General features: G+C 44.3%; 1 protein-coding gene across 11 annotated transcripts in view; it reads right to left on the bottom strand.

Annotated features, from left to right (window-relative positions):
• ARHGAP12 (Rho GTPase activating protein 12) overlaps window positions 1-9,967 on the bottom strand; it is a 113,671-nt gene extending 103,704 nt beyond the window's left edge. For 7 of the 11 annotated variants that reach the window (XM_082452823.1, XM_082452824.1, XM_082452825.1 and 4 more), the window contains exon 1: window positions 9,774-9,966. The gene's annotated coding sequence lies outside the window, so the exon portion shown is untranslated. Of the gene's footprint in view, window positions 1-9,773 lie in introns of all 11 variants that reach the window. The other 4 variants (XM_082452828.1, XM_082452829.1, XM_082452830.1 and 1 more) reach the window with 2 other exon arrangements.
• Window positions 9,968-15,792: the final 5,825 nt, after the last annotated feature.

Genomic DNA, 15,792 nt, shown 5'->3' with positions numbered 1-15,792 from the left:
TTGTTGTAACAACCCCATGCCCAGGGTCTCAGTCCACATCATTATACAAGTTGTTACATATTAAGGAGAAAATCATAATCTTGGTCTTTAAGAAGTTTAATAGGATTTCCAATCCTCTAACAATTCACTTTAGAAGAGAAACTCCATTCACTTCACAACTCCACTGGCTACCCACGCATTAACCACCACCCCAACCCATTCAGATATTCCTCTAAAACTATACGCACTACCGTCTCAATCTCGGAGATGACTATTTACATTCAACCACTTTCAAATGTTTACCTAATCCCATGCTTTAAAAAAAGATATAGTCCACAAAACAAAGACAAATACAGCTACAAGTACAGTGATTATTATGGTCTGGTCACTGCAAAGTTCTAGTCAGACATCAGCAACTTACTTAAAAAAAGAAAAAAGTACTCATTATAATGCTTAAATTATGCCAATCTACTTCAAATTAAATTGTGATAAGGACAGTCAGGTAGGCAAAGGACTTGAATAGACATTTTTCCAAGGAAGATACACAAATGGCCAATAAGCAAATCAAATACAAATCAAAACCACAATGATAGGGCCTTCCCTGGTGGCGCAGTGGTTAAGCATCCGCCTGCCAGGGACTTCCCTGGTGGCCCAGGGGTTAAGAATCCGCCTGCCAGTGCAGGGGACACGGGTTCAAGCCCTAGTCCAGGAAGATCCCACATGCTGCGGAGCAACTAAGCCCGTGTGCCACAACTACCGAGCCTGTGCTCTAGAGCCCATGAGCCACAACTACTGAGCCTCCGTGCCACAACTACTGAGCCCGCACGCCTAGAGCCCGTGCTCTGCAACATGAGAAGCCCGTGCACCACAACGAAGACCCAACACAGCCAAAAATAAATAAATAAAATAAATTTTAAAAAAAGAATCCACCTGCCAATGCAGGGGACACAGGTTCGAGCCCTCGTCCAGGAAGATCCCACATGCCTCGGAGCAACTAAGTCCATGCGCCACAACTACTGAGCCTGTGCTCTAGAGCCCACGAGCCACAACTACTGAGCCCACGTGCCACAACTACTGAAGCCCGTGCACCTAGAGCCCGTGCTCCACAACAAGAGAAGCCACCGCAATGAGAAGCCTGCACACGGCAAGAAAAAGTAGCCCCCACTCGCAGCAACTAGAGAAAGCCCGCACGCAGCAACGAAGACCCAAAGCAGCCAAAAATAAAATAAATAAATTTATAAAAACAAAACAAAAAAACACAATGATACACCCATTAGGGTTGGCTACTGTAAAAATAACAAGTGTTGGTGAGAATGTGGAGAAACTGGAATTCTTATGCATCGCTGGTGGAAATGTAAAATGGAGAATGCAGTTTAAATCACCTTATACCTGTCTATCCCAAAACCATAAAAATCACTAAAATCCTCATAGAGCTTTTACAAATCCTCTTTCAAAGTAAATATTAAAAGGCAAATAAACATTCAACCTTTTAGGAAACTGAAAAGTAGCACTTCTGTGGCACACAGACAATGATGAACTACTACTGCTACCAATCCCCTAGAGGTTTCTGTCCTCTACTGGGGGGAAAAAAAAAAAAACCCACAAAATTCCATGATTATTAAGTTTTATTCCATTTAAATTATTCTACAAACCGTTAAATATCCTATAATGCAAACTAAAACCAAAACAAGATATCACTACCCACCAACTATAATAAAGTTATTTTTAAAAAACAAAGACAATATCAAGTGCTGACCAGGATACCAACAACTGGACACACATGCAGTGCTAGTGGGAACGCTAAATGGTACAGGCAGGCAGTTCAGTAGTTTCTTATAAACATACATTTTCTTTCTCTCTCTTTTTTGTTTTCTTTTCTTTGGCCACGCCGTGTAGCATGTGGGATCTTCATTCCCGGACCAGGGATCGAACCCATGCCCCCTGCACTGGGAGCATGGAGTCTTAACCACCGGACCACCAGGGAAGTCCCTAAGCATACATTTTTTGTTGATTATATTCTGGGCCATGAAACAAATCTCAATAAATCTAAAAAGACTGAAATAATATGAAGAATGTTCTCTGACAATTGAATTACATTATAAATTAATAAAAAGAGGGCTTCCCTGGTGGCACAGTGGTTGAGAATCTGCCTGCCAATGCAGGGGACACGGGTTCGAGTCGTGGTCTGGGAAGATCCCACATGCCGCGGAGCAACTGGGCCCGTGAGCCACAGCTACTGAGCCTGCGCGTCTGGAGCCTGTGCTCCGCAACAAGAGAGGCCGCGATAATGAGAGGCCTGCACACCGCGATGAAGACTGGTCCCCACTTGCCGCAACTAGAGAAAGCCCTCGCACAGAAACGAAGACCCAACACAGCCATAAATAAAAAAATTAAAAAAAAAAAAAAAAAGAAATACAACCAAAAAAAAAAAAATTAATAAAAAGATATCTTAAAACCCACAAATTTGTTGTTGGAATTTAAACAACATACTTCTAAATACCTCAGAGGTCAAAGAAGAAATCAAACAGGAAATTTGAACCGTATGAAAACGAAAAGGTGACAGCTCAAAATTTGTGGGATGCAGCTATAGTAGTGCTTAGAGAAAATTTATATACTAAATGCCCATAATTAGAAAAGAAAAAGGTCTCAAATCAGTGATGTAAACTTGCATTCTAAGAAACTAGATAAAGAGCAAATTAAACCCAAAGCAAGCAGAAGAAAGGACATGATAAAGGTCAGAGCAGAAAGCTGTAAAAGAGAAGACAGAAAAACGTTAGAGGGAATCAATGAAACCAGAAGGTGGTTCTTCAAAAGGATCAGTAACACTGACAATCCTCTCGCCAAACTGATCAAGAACGAAAGAGAAGAAACACAAATTACCAGTATCGGGAATGAGACAGGAGATATAACTACATATCCTAAAGACACTGAAAGGAAGGTAAGAGAACATTATGAACAGCTTTATGCTGATAACTTCAACAACTTAGTGAACCAGATAAATTCCTTTGGCAAATTACCAAAGCTTGCTTAAGAAGAAACAGATAACCTAAATAGTCCTATATTTATTAAATAAATTGAATCCGTCTTTAAAAATCTTCCCACAAAGAAAACTGCTGGCCAAGATGGCTCCACTGGTGAATTTTACAAAATGTAAGGAAGATAATACCAATTCTACAAACCTCTTAAAGAAAATTGAAACGGAGGGAAAACATCCCAACTCATTCTATGAAGTCAGCATTATCCTCATACCAAAACCAGACAAAGACGTTGTAAAAAAAACTACAGACAAATATCTCTCATGAAAACACACAAATGTCTCAGACACAAACTTATCTCCAACAAAGAACTCATATCTAGAATATATAGTAACTGTATAAGCCATTAAGAAGACAAATGACCCAATTAAAAAAGGGCAAAAAGATAGGAACAGACAAGTGTTCATATCCAAGGAAGATCTATAGATGGTAAATAAGCCCATGAAAAGATGCTCAACATCTTTAGTCATTAGGGAAATGCAAATGAAAACACAAAGAAATAACACCACACGTCTACTAGAACGACTAAAATTAAGAGACTGACGATACCAGTATTTCTGAGAATGTGGAGCAACCAGAACTCTTAAATACTGCTGGTGGGGATGTAAAATGGTACAACCACTTTGGGAAAAGTTGGGCAGATTCTTAAAAGCTTGAAATATACATCTACCATATGACCCAGGGATTCTACTCCTAGGTAGTCACCAAAGAAAATGAAAACACATGTCCCCACAAAGACCTGTATGTGAATGTTCACAGTGGCTTTATTTGTAATAGTCCCTAATTGGAAACAACCCAATGTCCACCAACAGGCGACCGGATAAACTAATTGTGTAATATCCACACAATAGGATATCACTCAGCAATAAAAAGTACTACTGATATGCACAACAAACTGGATGAATCTCAAAATAATTTTGCTGAGTGGAAGTAAGTCAGAAAGAGAAAAACAAATACCGTATGCTAACACATATATATGGAATCTAAAAAAAAGGGAAAAAATGGTTATGAAGAACCTAGGGGCAGGACAGGAGTAGAGACGCAGATGTAGAAGATGGACTTGTCATGGGGAGGGGGAAGGGGAAGCTGGGACGAAGTGAGACAGTGGCATGGACATATATACACTACCAAATGTAAAACAGATAGCTAGTGGGAGGCAGCTGCATAGCACAGGGAGATCAGCTCGGTGCTCTGTGACCACCTAGAGGGGTGCGATAGGGAGGGTGGGAGGGAGACACAAGAGGGAGGAGATATGGGGATATATGTATATGCATAGCTGATTCACTTTGTTATAAAGCAGAAACTAACACACCATTGTAAAGCAATTATACTCCAAGAAAGATGTTAAAAAAAAAATTTTGCTGAGTGAAAAAAATCCAGACAAGAAAGAGTGCGTACTGTATGATTCCAACTACATAAAATTCGAGAAAATGCAAAGTAATACATAGTGACAGAAAGCAGATCAATAGTTACCAGGGAACAAGGGCAACAAATTACCTTTGGGCTCAAGGAAATTGGGAGGTGAGTGATGAATATGTTTGCTATCCTGATAATGGTGATGATTTTAGAGGCATAGCTATTCATATGTCCAAACTCATCAAACTACACACTTAAAATAGGTCCAGTTTATTTTACAGCAATTATACCTCAATAAAGCTGTTAAGACAAAACCCTTGTAATGCAATGGCTTTATGCAGGGGACACGAGTTCGAGCCCTGGTCGGGGAAGATCCCACATGCCGCAGAGCAACTTTATATATATTTAGAATGGCTTTACATACATACAAAGGATATTTTGTAGGGTAAGGATACCAGCAACTGGAATTCTCGTTCACTGCTGGTGGTAATGCAGAGTGGTGCAGCTACTCTGGAAAGCATTTGGGCAATTTCTTATAAAGTTACACATACATTTAACATATGATCTCACAATTCCTCTTCTAGGTATTTACCCAAGAAAAATGAAACCATAAATCCTTGAAAAGGCCTTACATGAACATCCATAACAGCTTTATTCATAACAGCCAGAAATTGGAAATGACCCAGAGGCCTAGCAACTGGTGAACGCCTAAACTAACTGTGATACACTCATCTGTAAAACAGGAAACAATACAAACTTCACAAGATCCCTGTGAAAATGGGTAGAGAAAACATGAAAAAGTACTTAGTAAATTATAAAGTGTGATAAAAAGCTTACTCAAGGAAGCCAAATGGAGACAAAAGCATATATACATACAGTATGTAGCCTTTCATGTCTGGCTTGTTTCACCTAGAACATTGCTTCTGAGATTCATTCATGTCTTTGTATGTATCCGCAGTTCACCCCATTTTATTGTTGAGTGTTTCATTTCACTGTATGTATATTTTAACTCAAAACTGATTTTTTTTTAAACAAACCAGTAATATACAGCAAAATACAGGTAATTTTCAACTAACTTTAAAGATATCACTCTAACTTCTAAATGTATTCTGAATTCTCCTGTAGTAAAGGAACAGAGAACTCAGGGTCGGAGGACTGAAATTTAAATCAGGATTTGCCATGTATTAGCTCTCAGGCCCTCAGCACCTGAACTATCTGTAAAACAAAAGAAACAACACAAACCTCAAAAGATCCTTGTGAAAATGGAAAGAGAACACAGTACTTTGTAAACTACCAGGCATGATACAGAACATCCACATTAATCAATGCTTACTCAGAGAAGCAAAACTTGTAGAGAAGGAAAACACTCACAAATGAACTGATTGCTTTTAAATTAGTCCCTCCTCAAGCGTCCCTGTTTCTGCCTCTTGCTACCTGTGTGACCTAAGACAAGTCACCTAACCTCTCTGAGCCTCAGTATTTTTTCCATTTGTAAAAAAGGAGCTAACTAATGGTACATATCACATATTGGGAGAGTTAAATGAGTAAATATGTGTAAAGTACTTGGTATAATCCCTAGCACATGCTAAGTGTTTTGTAAGTTTTAGCTCTTATTACAAAAATACTATTATTGGGAATTCCCTGGAGGTCCGGTGGTTAGGACTCTGAGCTTTCACTGCAGGGGGCCTAGGTTCGATCCCTGATCAGGGAACTAGGATCCCCAAAGCCATGAGGCATGGCCCCCCCCCAAAAAAAAAAAATACCATTATTACCCTACGAGACCTAACAGTAGCCTCCATCCTGCCCACCCAAACTGCAGGCAGGTCATATTAGCGATCTAGATCACTGCTTCTCACTTTTAGTGAAAGATGGCATCACCTGGAGAGCTTCTTTAAAAAAAAAAGTTCTTTTAGATGAGCTTTAGCTTTACAGAATTACTGCAAAGATAGTACAGAGTTCCCATATACCCTGTACACCGTTTCCCCTACTACAAACATCTTACATTAGTATGGTACATTCGTCATATTCAATGAACAAATACTGATACCTAATAATGTCCATATTCCTTAGTTTTTCCCTAATGAACTTTTTCTGTTCTGGGATCCCATCCAAAACATCACATACACATTTTGTAGTCATATGCTGCAAGTTACTGAAACTCCAGATATTCTAATGAGAGTAGGTTTGGGGGGGGGCCCTAAAATGTACATTTCTAACAAGTTCCCAAGGGTTGCTGATAGGGCCAATCTGCACACACACTTAGAACAGCACTGATCTGGATTCTAGACTCCAGAACCGTGCTGTTCAACACAGTAGGCAAACGTGGTTACTGAGCATGTGAAGTATGGCTAATCGAAACTGAGACGTGCTGCAAGTGTCAAATACATACGGGATTTTGAAGACGTCTTGTAGACAAAAATGATAATAAAATTTATTTCATGGTTTCTTTTTAACTCTACCTATCATGTGAGTACTAAAAACTTGAGAATTACACAGGTGGCTGGCATTACATTTCTATTGGACAGCAGGAGTCTGAAGTCCGGGCAGCATCGGTATCACCTGGGGCTCATGAGAAGTTCAGGTAATTCCCGTGCACAGAGAAATCTGAGAAGGACTAGATTGTCAACAGGGGAAGGGCGCTTAGAGACATCAGTGTCCGGCAGTTCAGTTCAAATGAAAAGCCGCTCAACTGCAAACTGAAACTGCAAAATATTGAGTCAATAAAATAAGAAAATGGCTGAATCACTGCAAAGCCATCCACAGATGAGGATGTGGCACAATTAGAACAGTCAACAATTGAAGAAAACACAAAGATAGTGGCCCAATGTGTTCCTCAAAAGAGAATGACTTGAAAAGCATGATTTGAAGCACAATGATGCTGTGTGGTACCATCCTGCCCTCACATATGATTCATTCTACAAAGCAGCACGTATTTGCAATTACGACTAAAACTGTTAAGTATAAGATAAAATAAACGTTTAATTTCACTTTTCTCTCCCACTATTATAAAACTGTAATGCCTATTTTAGGCAGATTTACCTTTAGCTGCTTTTTCCTAGTACCAATTTTCTCAGATAAACAAAAATCAGTACTACCACTTAGTAATTTTACACATCACCACATTCACTGTTTGAATTAACTTAAACTGTTTATTATCCTTTTGTGCTCAGAAACGTCAACTGCATTACCTAAAGAACTTACATTCGTAAAACCCATTTTCTGTCAACCTATTAAAAAAACCACTCAGCAGATACTTTCTAGTTAATGAAAGAAAAGCCAAATGACTGACTACAAATAATACGCTGTTTTTCTGCAGTGTTTACATACTTTCACTTGTGCCTCACAACAACTAGTGCAGTAATTTGAAAAATCTAAAGGTATATAAAATATTGACTATATATGGACAACTATTCTATAAAGGGCATCATATTAAGAATCAATGAGGGACTTCACTGCTGGTGCAGGGGTTAAGAATCCGCCTGCCAATGCAGCGGACACCGGTTCGAGCCCTGGTCTGGGAAGAGCCCACATGCCGCAGAGCAACTAAGCCCATGCGGCACAACTACTGAGCCTGCGTTCTACAGCTCGCGAGCCACAACTACTGAGCCTGCGTGCTGCAACTACTGAAGCCCGAGCGCCTAAAACCCGAGCTCCACAGCAAGAGAAGCCACCACAATGAGAAGCCCGCGCACCGCAACGAAGAGTAGTCCCCGCTCGCCGCAACTAGAGAAAGCCCACGTGCAGCAATGAAGACCCAACGCAGCCAAAACTTAATTAATTAATTAATTTTAAAAAAGAATCAATGAGTTAGCAATCTTCTCCAACGACTGTCGTTGATCAAGTATAAATAGAAACCTATCAGCCAGTACTGGGGCATGCACACGTAATCTGGTACATTAGACTGTATTTAACTCACTTTTCCCCAGAGAGAGAGCCCCCCCAGAGCAGCAGAGCTACTACCTGCAACCACGGGTCGCACCTACATGCCCAGCTTCTCTGGCTCTTCGGGGTGCCCCACTCAGGGTCAAGTCTTCAGAGCCCGGCTCACTACTCTGGGCTCCCAAATACCTGCTGTGAAACATTTCCAAGGCATTTTTAAAACAGAGAGAAAAAGAAAGAGAAAATACTGGAACCAGCAGCCAGACTGTCTACTGGGACCAAAAGATAGACAAAGATGCCCCATCCTGTAACGCACCCTCCTGCGGATCAGGAAAGAACACTGGATATGGACCAACATACACCTGCAGGCCTCCGTTTCCCAGCGTTTAAGCGGGAAAGAGGCGTGGCTAGGAGCTGGACACTTGTTTTAACCACCTTTCACTGTAACACTGAAGAGTCTTCCAAGGTCTCGCCTTTAGACGCGGGGGGCAGAATCTGAACCCGAGCGACTCCTCATTAAAAGCTCGTTCCTCTCTACGTCACCTCCCCTTAGGAGCATGTGCGTAACTGCTCAATAAAGTCTACCTCCTCGCGTCATGATTAACCATAAGGCAACACGAGTGTTTACAGGCTCTACCGACAACACACACTCTACTTGGAAAGACATCAGAACTTTCATAAAGCCACGCTCTGAACATTTTTGTTTTCGCCTTCGCAAGTGCATTGAAAACTGCGGCTGCAGTCAGAAGGAAAACATCACACGCCTCGAGAACGCCAGGAGGCCGTGCCCTTCTCAGGGCTGATGACCCAGTGGCCTTTTCGTCTCAAAGGGTCTGCGGTACCTTCAGCCGCAACACGTCAAAGGCAGTCATGCTTAGAAGACAACCCACCACCCCCGAGGACAGTGCACAGCATTCTTTAAACTCAAGGACCCGGAGGAGATTCCTCGCAGAAGGGCTGGAAAGGAGCAAGAGCCCACCGAGCAGGGGCGGGGCACCTCTGAGGGCTGCAGGGCCCCGCGTGCCCAGCGCTGAGGTCAACAGCCCTCGAGGGGAGGCCCCGGTCGGCTCCCGGGGGAGGGAGGTTGCAGCCCCCGCAGCGCTGGCGGAGCGGGCACGGCGGCGGCGGGAGGCCAGGAAGGAGGGAGGCACCGCCGGCCTTTTACACACGCACACGCACACGCACACACACACACAACCCAACACCCTCCTTCCTGGGGGCGGGGCGGGGCGGCGGGCACTGCCCTCTCACAGGAAGTCAGGACACCCGGGGGGCAGAGGAGCCGCAACTTCCAGCCATTTAAACCCCTTCGCCCCCGTCAGCCGACCGGCCGGCAGCGGCCCCCGGCCCCGCGCCCGCCCCGCGCCCCGACCCCGCCGGCCGCGCCCATGGCCGCACCTCTCGCACCCCGGCGCCACTGCGCGCCCGCACACGCCTCCCCCGGCCCCGCAGCCCCGGCCCCGGGCGCCTTTGTGCAGCGCCTCCCCGACCTGCCCTCCGCCCGCGGCCCGCTCCCCCCCTCACCGAGGGCCCGGCGGCCTCGCGGGGGGCGGCTCCCTCCTGGCCCGGCTCAGCGGCGGCGGCGGCGGCGGCGGCGGCGGCGGGGCACCCAGGCGAGCCCGAAGGGCGCTCACTCGGCGGCGGCCGCGGCCGGCGCGTCCCCGCAAGCTGCCCTCCCCGGGAGACAGAGTTCCAGGGCACGTCGGAGCGCGCCGGCGCGGGGGCGGGGCGGGGCGTGGCCACGTGACGGGGGCGGGGCTCGGCCACGTGACGGACCGGCGGGCGCGGGGGGGACCGGCGGCGCGGAGCCGGGAGGGGGAGGGGAGGCCGAAGGAGGGGCGCGGCGGGCGCGCGGAGCTGCCGGCGGAGGGGGCGGCGGCGCCTTGTAAACGCGTAGTGGGAGACGCCGAGGAAGCGCTCGTGGGGAAAACGTGGGACGGGCGCACGGGAGACGGCTCGAGCGCGGCGTGGCGGAAGTGGGGCCCAGGGAAGGAGGGTCTGCCCCGTTCCTCGGTCCGCTGGGAGCGCTGCCGGCGTCGGTCAGCCGTTCCCGCGCCCGGAAATCCCGCGGGGAGGCTCGGGAAAAGTCTGCACGCGACCTCAGCGGGACGGAACGCAACTCTGGAGGCCCTGATCCCTGACCCGGTCCTTGCGAAGCTGTCCTTCGCCAGGACCACCCGGGCAGAGTGCGGGGCCATAGCGCACACTCCGCGGGCGGGCGGGCGGCGCCAGGGCGGCCTGACCGCTCACCCCGCGCCCCGCCATCCACCGGCCTGCAGTGTGCAGGCCCCGGGGGGGCCACGGTGTCATTGCCCGAAGTCACCCCAGCTTGCAGCGCTTGCAGGATGGCAGCACAGACTCCGGAAGTCAGAGGCGTGAAAAGGTTTCCCGTGGGGATCCGGGGGCGGGAGTTGTGCTGGCCTGAGAATCAAGAGAGACCTGGCTTCTGCCATTGTCACTTCACCCTTCTCGCTTCAGCTGTCAAAGGAGCATGTTGACAAGTCCGAAGTCTCCTTCTAAACTCTAAGATTCACCGACTGAGAAAACTAACTGATGTGTATTAGGACTGCAGAAACCATTCATTAGTAACCAGTTGTTGATCGTATCTATTATGGCTGGGATGAAATTTTAATAATACAAGAAAAAAGGCCAGGCTGTGATTCAAGAGCCACTCTCTGGAACTGGCTCTTTTCTATTCTTCACCTCATGCTTGAAGATGCCATTGGATCTGGATCTAATGGGAGTCTAAAGTTGAACGATATTCTCCTTTTAGAAAGAAAAGATACATAAGCCTGAGACCATACTATCTCTGCCAATACACTCGATACCCCCTTTCCTTGGCATCAATAGTCTTTTCTGTCTCCCTCAGTTCCTAACAAGTAACCTTTTCCATGCCCTCGTTCAGCAGACACAGTATTGCTGCTGTATGATTCTGACACTGTTTTCCATAAAATCCCTTGTGATCTCTTTGTAGAACCAAAACAGGGACAGACAGCAATAAGGAAACTGTGCCCTGATGGGAATGTGCTGATAACCTTATCTTCCCTACGCCCCAAGCCTGAGTTGGGCACCCTTGGTTTCAGCTAAAGATAGAACTAAACAGTTTGCACATCCTTGCTGATCTGCCTGTAACCCCGCTTCCTATTTCACAACCTAATCTCAGATGCTACCACAATGCCCACAGCATGCCGATCACTACCAACAGCAGATGGAGTCAGATAAAACGAGCTCTCGCCCAAGTGTGTTGTTTAAAAGGACCTGATGGAAAGCTATGAAATCGTATGCAACATTGCCTCTAGTTAGTTTTTAAATCACACTGGTAGCGTATGTCTGGCGCCAATGCTCAGGATCGCAACGGATCATTTTCAGGATATTGACATTTAACTCGCTTCTTAAGAAGTAGCCTAGAGTTCCAAGATGTAAGCTCCACAAAGGCAGAGGTTTGAGTTTGATTTGTTTAGATACGTGTGTCCAAAAGCCTAAAAGCACTTGGCGTGCGGTAGATGCACAATAAATTTCTGTTGAATGTATCTTTGAGTGAAAATGTACTCTGTTAATTGCCACATAAACTTGTCTTGCTTCCTTATTCTTTAATAGGTAACCCACTTTTCACTGTGCATTTCTGAATGAAATGAAAAAAAGCATAAAATTATATCTGGCATCACTACTTTGGCTAAAATATAGAGAAACAGGAATTTGGCAGCATCTATCAAAATTACAAATGCACGCCTACTCTGAACCTCCAGTTTCACTTCTAGGGATCTAGCCCACAGATGTAGTTCCACACATGAGAAATGATAAGGTATTCCTTATCCTTCACTGAGAGTAGCAAATGATTGGGAACAACCTAAATATATCCATCAACAAGACACTAGTTGAATTATGATATATCCATCCATTTGAACACTATGTAGCTGTTAATATGTTTTAATATTAAGCTCTCCAAGATTTTTTTGTTCAATGAAAAAAGCAGAAAAATGGAACAGAATAATGTATTGGCTTGTATATGCATTAAACTGAGACAAAGGAACTGTTGAGGTATGAGAAATCTGTGGATGGAAGGCATAGGTAGGACTTTTCACTGTATTCATATTTAAACTTTTTGATATTCAAACCGTGAGAAGGATTTATCTATTCAAACAAATTAAAATGTTTAATTTAAAAATTTTCCAGTATCTTTGTTATTAAAACATTCAGGCTTCATCTATTTTATCAAAGTTTACCTGGTTAGAATAAGAATATCAGGTAGATTATTACACGTACCAGGTAAACTTTTTTAAAAATTGAGTTATTTTCATTAAGTTCAAATATCTGTTCTTTACTATAATAATTTAAGATCCAGTCACTATATTCAGTTTGAGGCTTAGTATACATCGTATCAAATATAGGTACATTTTCAAGAGTGCTTTATTTTTCTTAAAGTGGGGCCTTAAGTTTTAACGACTTGGATCCTCTGTCTTAAACAATAAAATTAGAATTGTATGGACCATTTGTTCATCTCCTAATTAAGGTCGAGAAAAAACACCGAAGGCACGTGTTTCTGTGTGTATCTGTTCACTCACCCACTTTGTAATGTCAACTGCCTCCTGTTCCCACAGGTCACAGAGATGAAAAAAGAAAGTTAAAAAAAGAAAGTTTAACTCCATGGAAACTTAAAAAAAAAAATCATTATTTAAGCCACTTTAAATGCATGAACAACCTTTAATATTTGCCACAGCTAGACAGTAGTGCAATGTTTCAATATGAAACATAGCTAAGATAGAAATATTTCTTTTTTTTTTTTTGGCTGCATTGGGTCTTCATTGCTGTGCGTGGGCTTTCTCTAGTTGTGGCGAGCAGGGACTACTCTTCGTTGTGGTGCACAGGCTTCTCATTGCAGTGGCTTCTCTTGTTGGGGAGCACGGGCTCTAGGTGCACGGGCTTCAGTAGTACTAAGTAGCGGGCTTAGTTGCTCCGTGGCATGTGGGATCTTCCCGGACCAGGGCTCAAACCCGTGTCCCCTGAATTGGCAGGCAGATTCTTAACCATTGCGCCACCAGGGAAGTCCCAATATTTCTTGACTTAAAACTAAAACTACTTCCCTAACTTTGGGAATGAGGGAAGGATATCTGCTTTCACCACTTCCAGTCAACATTGTACTGGTGGTTCTAGCAAGTAACTGGTGATAAGTAAATTTGCAGATAAAACTTTATGTAAATTTATGTAATTTGGTACAGTAGATAAAATACCCAAACAAATCACTTTACTAAAATCCATATGATTGGTATATCAGGGCAGCTGGGAGGATTAAATGAGATAAAACACCTAGCCCTTTTGGTGCCACCTGACATTTGGCAAGTGGTCAGTAAATGATAAAACTGAAGTTCTGTAGAGTTTTTTCAACTCTTAGTAAAAGAGTAATTTGTTATAAAGTCGTGGAAGACACACCTTTACAGATTTACGCAGGAGATGAAAGTATACCTCTTTCTTAATTTGGGCTCCTCCAGAAGCTGACCTAGAGGCAGAGATTAAAGTGCAAGATTATTTGGGAGGTGATGCAAGCACCAGTATTGGCAGTGAGGAAGTGAGATAGGGAAGAAGGCAATTCATCCAGGGTGCTGAATCCAGCCTGCAGGCAGCTGGAGGTTAATCCCACTAGTGAAATTCTGGGAGCTGGAAAGAATAACCTCTCTTTCATTTTCAAATAAAACTGAGCAGCCCTAAGCTCAAATACATACTTGATTTTGTGGGATTTTCAAAACATATGTGCGCATGGAGCTGGCCATCACAATCGTATTTTCCTGAAGATCCTGGATGTGCCCTCCAGCCCCACAATAGCAGGGGCCTTGGCCACTTTTAGTTGAGCCTGTGACATTTGCATTGCTTGCAGCCTTTGTACTTCCAATTCACCCTTATAATCGTGTATGATATTTGTTTGAGGACTTACTATATAGCACAGGGAACTCTACTCAATACTCTGGAATAACCTATATGGGAAAAGAATCTGAAAAAGAATCAATATAGGTATATGTATAACTGAATCACTTTGCTGTACACCTGAAACTAACACAACATTCTTTTTTTTTTTTTTTAATTTATTTGTGGCTGCGTTGGGTCTTCGTTGCTGCGAGCGGGCTTTCTCTAGTTGCGGCGAGCGGGGGCTACTCTTCGTTGCGGTGCGCGGGCTTCTCACTGCAGTGGCTTCTCGTTGCAGAGCATGGGCTCTAGGCACGCGGGTTTCAGTAGTTGCAGCACGCAGGCTCAGTAGTTGTGGCTCTCGGGCTCTAGAGCGCAGGCTCAGTAGTTGTGGCGCACGGGCTTAGTTGCTCCACGGCATGTGGGATCTTCCCAGACCAGGGCTCGAACCCGTGTCCCCTGCATTGGCAGGCGGATTCTTAACCACTGCGCCACCAGGGAAGCCCTAACACAACATTCTAAATCAACTTACTCCAATATAAAATAGAAATTTTTTAAAAAGAAATTAATGTTTTTGTGCAGTCAGAATTATATTAAAAATATTAGAATATTAAAATGCACATTGTCATCTTTATTGCTACATAAAGTATAACCGTTTTGTTTCCCAGCATCAAGCCAAATGTGATGATATGACTACAAAACTGTAAGTCAGATCAACTACAAATCAGATATCTTGGCAATATAGACTATCCAAATAGCTGAGAAACAAAAAATAAGAAAAAAAAAAATGGTGAGTTAGCGCTAAGGTGGAACAGAGTTCATGCACAAAACTTTTACTTGATCCAAAATTCTGAGTTCAACAGGCTGGTTATTCTCCATCCCAACCACCATCCCCAGATGCATTCTCCACCCTTCTCTGTCCTGCTTTATGTCCTGGAGGCTAATCCCTTGGAATTGCATCACAACCAGGCTCCCTTGCCCCGTGGCTCTTGGCTGGAAGGCACTGACACAGGATAGAGGGTGGAAAGAGAGAAAGGTCAGGGTATTCATTCCTCTCTACTCCCTGCCTGGAAGGTTCTGCTGGAAAGGTAGCTGCTCACCTCCACAAATGCAGTTCCCTTAGGAAGCCTTTCTGTCATGGTTCCTGTTCTCTCCAGGCTCTGGAACACTGGTCTTTCCTCCTCCACCTAGAGTCCCAGGCCCAGGAAGGACTCCTGGCTGTACTAATGTCTGCAGGCCTCACCACCCGCTTATCAGTTCCCTTATCCCTGCCCCCATCTCTAGAAATAGTTCCATGTTGAATCTGCTTCCATTAAATTCATTTAGCTGGACCTTTTCCTGATAGGATTCTGGCTGATACATTTGGTTGTTTTCCTAACCAGGAACAGTTTAGAAATATAACAGGCCTGGGAGTTCCCTGGTGGCCTAGTGGTTAGGATTCTGGGCTTTCACTCCTGGGTTCAGTTCCTGGTCGGCGAACTGGGATCTCTCAAGCCGTGTGGGACAGCCAAAAAAAAAAAAGACAAAAACAAATATAACAGGCCATTGGTAATATGTTGTGCCATTGAAATTAGAAGGATTCCAAAGAATACTTAAGCGAAAATAATAATAATAATAATAATAACCAACATCCTGAGGGCAAGTGAAA

The sequence above is a fragment of the Balaenoptera physalus genome, assembly GCF_965194825.1.
Source record: "Balaenoptera physalus genome assembly, chromosome: 2".
Lineage (NCBI taxonomy): Eukaryota > Metazoa > Chordata > Mammalia > Artiodactyla > Balaenopteridae > Balaenoptera > Balaenoptera physalus.
This window is presented reverse-complemented; position numbering and strand designations above follow the sequence as displayed.